Here is a 9,191-nt window from a genome sequence, read left to right on the forward strand (position 1 = left end):
GAGAACTTTTATTTTCGAGGTATTTTTCTCCGGGGCGCTAAAACAGAAAACAGGAAAAGCTAAACTAATTCTTTCATTTTTCTTCGAAGCAACAGAAAAGGAAAGCTCAAAACAGAGGTATGTGACTCTTTTATTCATCCGTTTCATGGTCATCGAAAGAAATCCGTCAATGGGGTTGATCAAATCCTTATCACAAAACCTTCTCGAATCGCAAGAGAGAATGGAGAATTTTTGAGTAGCCACTAAGTCACCTCAATGGGGATATGCATCTCCCCAACAAGCAAGTCATACTTCATCTTGACATGACGAATAGGGCATTCAAAGCTCCCAATGAGAACCGATGAAGTCTTTCCGATAACGTTGATGCAATGTACTGGATATCGTTTCTTGGGAAAGTGCACGGTGTGCTCGTTACCGTTGACGTGGAAAGTGACATTGCCTTTGTTGCAATCTATAACAGCCCCTGTAGTGTTTAAAAAGGGTCTTCCGAGGATGACAGCCATGGCATCGTCCTCGGGAATATCCAAGATAACAAAGTCTGTTAAGATAGTGGTATTAGCAACCACAATAGGCACATCCTCGCAAATGCCGATAGGGAAAGCAGTTGATTTGTCGGCCATTTGCGGAGAAATTTCCGTAGGTGTCAACTTGTCCAACTCAAGTCTATGATAAAGAGAAAGTGGCATAACACTAACACTGGCTCCAAGGTCACATAAGGCAGTTCTTACGTTGTTTCCTTTAATGGAGCAAGGTATAGTGGGCACTCCGGGATCACCAAGTTTCTTAGGAGTTCCACCTTTGAAAGTGTAATTGGCAAGCATGGTGGAGATCTCAAGAACTGGTATCTTCCGTTTATTAGTCACGATATCTTTCATGTACTTGGCATACGGAGACATCTTGAGCATATCAGTTAACCGCATCTGCAGAAAGACGGGTCTTATCATCTCAATGAAGCGCTCAAAATCCTCATCATCCTTTTCCTTGGATGGCTTAGGAGGAAAGGGCATAGGTCTCTGAACCCATGGCTCTCTTTCTTTTCCATGCTTTCTAGCAGTAAAGTCATTCTTGTCGTATCTCTTAGGTTGTAGATTATCAGGATTAACCGTAGGTTCAATCTCCACATCCTCATCATGGCTAGGTTGAGCATTATTATGAACATCACTGACCACATTGTCACCAGGTTCATGTTCATCACCTGATTGTGTTTCTGCATCAAACGCAGAAATTTCATTAGGTTCTTCAGGTGTGATAGTATTTGGTGAACTGGCGTGCAGGTTTCTATCATCCTTCTTCTTCTCCTTAGGATGACTAGGTGTATCAGCATTCATTCCTTGAAAATCTTGATCAATTCTCTTAGGATGACCCTCAGGATACAAAGGTTCCTGAGTCATTTTGCCTCCTCTAGTAATGACTCTGACAGAGTTGTCATTTAATTCATTGGGCAGGTCATTCTAAGCTTTAAGTACTTGTTCTACCTGAGTAGTAATCATAGAGGCATGTTTACTCAGAAGCTTCAGATCGTTGACATTTCTGTCTACACAAGCACTTAAATAGCTAAGCATACGAGTACTTTGTTCCAAATGTCTGCTAACATAATCATTGAAACTCTGTTGTTTGGCAACAAAGTTGTCAAATTCATCAAAGCATAGGCTAGTAGGTGTATCAAAAGGAATATCACTCTCATCAAACCTACGCAGAGAATTCACTTCTACTACCTGTATCAGGTTATCGAGACCATGGATCTCTTCGATAGGTGGTAGATTTTTGACATCTTCAGATCTAATGCCTTTCTCTTGCATAGATTTCTTGGTTTCTTGCATATCTTCGGGACTGAGTAATAGAATACATCTTTTCTTAGGAGATGGCTTAGGAGGTGGTTCAGGAATAGTCCAAGCATTATCGTTGATCAAGAGGTTATTCAGTAGAGTCTCAGCTTGTTCTACAGTTCGTTCCCTAAAAACACAACCATCACAACTATCTAGGTGGTCTCTAGAGGCATCGGTAAGTCCGTTATAGAGGATATCAAGTATCTCGTTCTTCTTAAGAGGGTGATCAGACAAAGCATTCTGTAGCTGGACGAGCCTCCCCCAGGCTTGTGGAAGACTCTCTTCTTGGAGTTGAGCAAAGTTGTATATTTCCTGCAAGGCAGCTTGCATCTCCTGGGAACTACGCACACATCCAGGAGCAAGAGAGGTGAACGAGGATTTAGCATCATCCTTTAGAGAGAAAGGAAACAACTTAAGGATATAGTAGTGGCGGATCTTCTCCTCATTAGTGAAGAGGTTGGCTATTTCGGATAGTTTGGCAAGATGGGCTATGACCGTCTCAGACTCATAACCGTGAAAAGGATCAGATTCGACTAGAGAAATTATCTCAGGGTCGACAGAGAATTCATAATCCTTATCGGTGACAAAGATAGGCGAAGTGGCAAACTTCGGATCATTTTTTATCCTAACTTCCCGAGATTTTTCCTTCCACTTGAGAATTAATTTCTCAGCGTCATAGGCATCCTTACACGCAAGAAAATCCTCAGCTATCTCTCCCTCCATAACGTAACCCTCAGGTGTATCAGGCAATTCATATCTAGGAGAGCTAGATCTAACAGGAGCAAAAGCAGGTTCTATCTCAATAGTATCGGTAGTTTCAGAAGCATCACGAGCATTGGCAGTAACTCTAGCAATATGAGCATCAAGGAACACTCGTAGTGGAACAGGCAGAGGAGCATGTCTAGCAGTATCAAGCATAGCATCTCTAGCAGTATGAGGCAAAGCAGTATCAAGCATAGCATCTCTAGCAGTATCAGGCATAACATCTCTAGCAGTATCAAGCATAGCATCTCTAGCAGTATGAAGCATAGTATCAAGCATAGTATCATCAGGCAAAGCAGCATCTCTAGCATCATTAGGCAAAGCAGTATCAAGCATAGCATCTCTAGCAATATCACAAGCATCATCAAGCACAAGCGACGAATCAAGATTTCTAGCAGGAGGTGAAGTCGCAAACTTACTCATAACTGAAGGTGAATCAAGTGCAGAGCTAGATGGCAATTCCTTACCTCCCCTCGTAGTTGAGGGCAAGAGTTTGGTATTCGGATCCTTCAGATTCTTCATAGTGATCAGCAGATATAAATCCCAAGTAACTCAGAGAATATAGCAATACCTTCTCGGCAACGGCGCCAGAAAAATGCTGACGTCAGCTGTGCTTCCCTGGCAATGGCTCCAGAAAAGGTATGATCCTGCAATCTCTGGCGTTAGCTAGACAAATACTTATGACAACAAACCTTCCCCTGCAACGGCACCAGAAGAATGCTCAAAGCACTCCCCAGTAATGAGACTAGAAGAATGTTGTTGATGGCCCACCAGCGCGTGGGTTTGCAGCAATTTTCGAGGGTAGAGTATTCGACCCAAATTTGTAGGTAAGCCAGTCAGGAGGTGAGACTATACTCTCAAGTATTAGCAGCTGAATTTGTCGGATTCAACCACACCTGAAAGATTAGTATCTGCAAGCATAGTAGTAACAGCAAAGTAGTATGATAACAACGGTGTTAGAAACGATCTGTTGACGGCAGACTATTCCTAACAATTGTATCAATGGCGCCTTCGTTGCCGCGTCGACGAAAGTTGTCAATTCCCGTCAACGGTCTGGCGAATAAACAGTGTAGCAGGTAGTAGCAGTGTAACAAGCAATAGAAGTGGCAAGGAACAGCAGTAGTGACAGAAGTAGCAAGTAGCAACAGTAGCAAGCGACAGTAGTAGCAACAGTAGCAGCAGTAGCAGCAGAGCAAAACAAGTAACAGCAGTAGCAACAGTAGTAGCAGCAGCAGAGCAAGACAAGTAACAGCAGTAGCAACAGTAGTAGCAACAGAGCAAGACATGTAACAGCAGTAGCAACAGTAGTAGCAGCAGCAGAGCAAGACAAGTAACATCAGCAGTAGGACAAACTCGTAGGCAATGGGTCGGTGATTTGTTTCGATGATATTCATCATGCAACAGCTATAACACGGAGAAATATGTGGTTAGCTCCCGTTCGTCAATGTGATGTAGGCATGCATTCCGTGTGTCGTCATACGTGCTTAAGGAAAAGAACTTGCCTGACATCTATTGTCCATCCCTCCCGTGGCAGCGGGGTCTAATAGGAAACTACGGGATATTAAGGTTCTCCTTTTAATAAAGAACGGGACCAACGCATTAGCACTTGGTGAACACATGACTCCTCAAACTATGGTCATCACCGGGAGTGGTTCCGGTTATTGTCACTCCGGGGTTGCCGGACCATAACACATAGTAGGTAACTACAACTTGCAAGATCGGATCTAAAACACACATATATTGGTGACAACATAATAATTTCAAATCTGAAATCATGGCACTCGGGCCCTAGTGACAACCATTAAGCATGGCAAAGTAGTAGCAACATCAAATCTCAGAACATAGTGGATACTAGGTGTCAATCCCCATCAAAACTAACTCGATTACATGATAGATCTCATCTTACTCATCACCGCCCAGCGAGCCTACGAATAGATTACTCACGAACGACGAGGAGCTTCATGGAATTGGAGAGGGAAGAATGTTGATGATGACGATGGCGATGATTTCCCCTCTCCGGAGCCCAAGACGACCTCCAGATCTGCCCTTCAGCTGAAGAACCGGTGGTGGCGGCGCCTCCGTATCGAAAACGCGACGAAAACTTCTCTTTTTTATTTTTTCTGGGACGAAAGACAACTTATAGAGCTGGAGTTGGGGGTTGCAGGTGCCTGTGGGCCCCACAAGCCTGCCCACCGCCACCAGGTGGCTGGTGGCGGAGCAGGGGCTTGTGGCCCACTGGCCCACCCCCTGAGGTGGAACTTGGCGCAGATATTTTTGATATTTTCAAAACTGCTCCCCGTAAATTTTCAGGACATTTGGAGAACTTTGATTTCTGCACGAAAATAACACCAAGGCAATTCTACTGAAAACAGCGTCAGTCCAGGTTAGTTCCATTCAAATCATGGAAATTAGAGTCCAAAACAAGGGCAAAAGAGTTTGGAAAAGTAGATACGATGGAGACGTATCACATCTTTACATACCGTAATAATCGCGAAATTATCCGTCAGCTTGACGGTCAAGGACGTATCGTTATCTAGGCGAGGATAACAATTGCATATACCCCTACCATCCCAGCACAAATGGCACGCGGGGATCCTATTGTCATCGAAGCACGACATTCCATGTGTTCATAATTCTATATAAGATTAAAAATCACAGACATTGGACAAATTAAAACCTATCCTAAAGGCTACAATAACAAAAAACAAAAATCATCCAATAATGGACCTGCAGACACTTAGGAGTTTAATTTTTCTAGAAACAAAGTCAAAAGCGCTTGTCCTGCAATAGATCTCAAGAGGCAAAAAGACTCTATTTCGGTTACAACAAATAATCAACTTAAATATCTCGAATATTATCGAATATAATCTCTAATACATCTCTAATATAATCTAGTTCACTCGCGATTCCTAATCAAATGGATCACCCAAAGAGTTGTCGTTGTACTCAGGCGCGGGCGGCGGTCACCCACAGAGAATGAACCATCACAGGATCATAGCTCGGGTGAGATCCCTGAAGAACCTGCCAGGTATTGGAGAACCTGCGTCCAACGCAACCAGGTAGCGAAGTACGTGCTCATCCTCCTCCCTGACACGGTGAAGTACCTCCTCTTGGGGGCCGGCTGCCTCCGCACCAAAAGTGGCCCACACAACCGCCATCAAAGAAGCTCTGGGTTGACAACGGGAGCCTGGTTCCTCACCAAGCTGCGTTCCCCGGAAGGTAGCTCCTCCCAGTGCCAGCCCGGTGGAGCCCAGTCCCGGACATGCTCGCGCCTCTCAAGCAGGTGGTCGCCACCGAGTCGACGATGAGGATACGGGCTAGGCATCGTCGACGTCGAGAACCAATTCTACAACTATTTAAATTCCTACTATTTAAAGAATAAATCCATAATTAATATATGTTGCTGATAATTTTTTTTGCAAATTCCAATTTAGGTACCAGCATGAATAGAGAAACAAATGCGTAGTAGGATGCTTTGAGCATCAAAACTTTAAATAAAGAACATGCAAACTGCATAGTAATTGTTGTGGGCAAACATGTTCTTATAGTTACACTAATCATATCTAACACACATCTTGAGGATTTCATACACTTGGATGACTTTTTAAATACATCATATTGGAAAATATCGTCAAGTAATGTCGAACACTATCGAAAAAAGGCTTAGGACATGGGGCATGTGATTGGCCATTGTCCTTAGTTGCAGTTGCTCCTTCTTACTTGATTAGCCAAGAAATAGCTAGACATCTAACAAGTGAATTAAGTAACCACACAAGCATGTTTATATCGCTTAGTCAACATAAAAGATGAAACACTATGATATTTTTATGATTTCGACAAGTCTTCATGTACACAATATTTTGAACCACACAATGCTTAATTTTCTCTAAAATTCATGTATAAATACGATGTGTATAGACACAATTTACACAATATTTTTATGATTTCGACAAATCTTCATGTACACAGTCTTTTTAGAGGTTCACCTAAGGACAACATACGGATGTATATAGACACAATTCAGAGTGTACATTCTGTTGGGGATCGTAGTAATTTAAAAAAAATCCTAAGTCGTGCAAGGATCTATCTATGGAGAAACCAGCAACGAGAGAGGTTGTAGAGCATCTTCATACCTTTCAAGATTGCTAAGCGGAAGCTTTACTATGACCGCGGTTGATGGAGTCGTACTCGCAGCAATTCAGATCGCGGTGGATTCAGATCTATGTGCCGAACCACGGCACCTCCGCGTTGATCACACATACAACCCGGTGACATCTCCTCCTTCTTGATCTAGCAAGGAGAGAGAGGAGAAGTTGAGGGAGAGCTCCAGGAGCACGACGGCGTGGTGGCGGTGGAGCTATGTGGTTCTCCGACACGGCTTCACCAAGCGCTGCGGAGGACGAGGACGAGGAGGAGTAGGGCTGCACCATGGAGAGATGAATTTTCTGTCTCCAAAAGGCCAAAACCATCCACTATTGATAGGAGAAGGGAGAGGGAGGCTGCCTTGGCCCCTCCTTCGTGGAGGAGGAGCTTCGGCCGAAGCTATGGAGGAGTCCTCCTCCCAGAAGGGAGGTGGACTTCCTTGGAAGGACTCTTTTCCCTTTCCTTTTAAGCCTTTTTTGCCTTATCCCTTTATCCCTATGCGCATGGGACTTTTAGGGAAGGCCTTGGCCAGCCCAATAAGGGCTGGTCCACCTCCTCTAACAGCCCATGAGCTCCTTTGGTCGTCACACCCCTCCCGGGAGTACTCCCGCACCCTCCCGGCACTACTGGTACACTACCGATGAGCCCAAAACTTTTCAAGTGACCAAGACAGGACTTCCTATATATCAGTATTTACCTCCGGACCATTTCGGAGCTCCTCGTGATGTCCGGGATCTCATCCGGGACTCCGAACGACCTTAGGTAACCACTATTATTCCCTTTACAACTCTACCATCATCGAACCTTAAGTGTGTAGACCCTAGGGTTCGGGAGACATGCAGACATGACCAAGACATCTCTCCGGCCAATAACCCGCATCGGGGTCTCGATATCCATGTTGGTTCCCACATGTTCCACGATGATCTCATCGTATGAACCACAATGTCAACGATTCAATCAATCTCGTATGCAATTCCCTTTGTCTACCGGTATGATACTTGCCTAAGATTCGATCGTCAGTATCCCTATACCTTGTTCAATCTCGTTACTGGCAAGTCGCTTTACTCGTTTCGTAACACATCATCCCGTTTCATACTCCTTAGTCACACTGAGCTCAATATGATGATGGATTACCGAGTGGGCCCAGAGATACCTCTCCGTCACACGGAGTGAGAAATCCCAATCTCGATTCGTACAACCCAAGAGACACTTTCCAATATACCCGTAGTGCACCTTTATAATCACAAAGTTATGTTATGACGTTTGATACACCCAAAGCACTCCTATAGTATCTGGCAGTTGCACAATCTCATGGTCTAAGGAAATGATACTTGACATTAGAAAAGCTTTAGCAGACGGACAACATGATCTAGTGATATGCTTAGGATTGGGTCTTGTCCATCACATCATTCCCCAATGATGTGATCCCGTTATCAATTACATCAAGTTTCCATGATCAAGAAACCATGACACTCTATTTATCAACGAGCTAGCCAACTAGAGGCTCACTAGGGACAGATTGTGATCGATATATTCACACATGTATTATGGTTTCCGGTTAATACAATTATAACATGAATAATAGACAATTATCATGAACTAGGAAATATACTAATAACTATTTTATTATTGCCTCTAGGGCATATTTCCAACAGTCACCCACTTGCACTAGAGTCAATAATCTAGTTACATTGTGATGAATCGAACACCCATAGAGTTCTGGTACTGATCATGATTTTCCCGTGGAAGAGGTTTAGTCAACGGGTCTGCGACATTCAGATCCGTATGTACTTTACAAATATCTATGTCTCCATCCTGGATGTATTCACGAATGGAGTTGAAGCGGCGTTTGATGTGCTTGGTCTTCTTGTGAAACCTGGGCTCCTTTGCAATAGCAATAGCTCCAGTGTTGTCATAGAACAGAGTCATCGGGCCCGACGCACTGGGAATAACTCCGAGGTCGGTGATAAATACCTTCATCCAGACTCCTTCCTGTGTTGCTTGCGAAGCAGCTATGTACTCCGCTTCACATGTAGATGTTGCCACGACGCTTTGCTTGCAACTGCACCAGCTAACTGCCCCATTATTCAAAACATACATGTATCCGTTTTGTGACTTAGAGGCATCCGGATCAGTGTCGAAGCTAGCATCGACGTAACCCTTTAAGACGAGCTCTTCGGCAACTCCCTAGACGAGAAACATATATTTAGTCCTTTTCAGGTACTTTAGGATATTCTTGACCGTTGTCCAGTGTTCCACTCCTAGATCACTCTGGTACCTCCCTACCAAACTTATGGCAAGGCTCTCATCAGGTCTCGTACACAGCATGGCATACATGATAGAGCCTATGGCTGACGCATAGGGCATGATACTCATCTTCTCTATCTCTTCTACCATGGTCGGTCGTTGAGTCGCACTTAACCTCACTCCTTGTAAGACAGGCAAGAACCCCTTCTTAGC

This window comes from Hordeum vulgare, chromosome 5H, assembly GCF_904849725.1.
Source record: "Hordeum vulgare subsp. vulgare chromosome 5H, MorexV3_pseudomolecules_assembly, whole genome shotgun sequence".
In the NCBI taxonomy this organism is placed as follows: Eukaryota; Viridiplantae; Streptophyta; class Magnoliopsida; order Poales; family Poaceae; genus Hordeum; species Hordeum vulgare.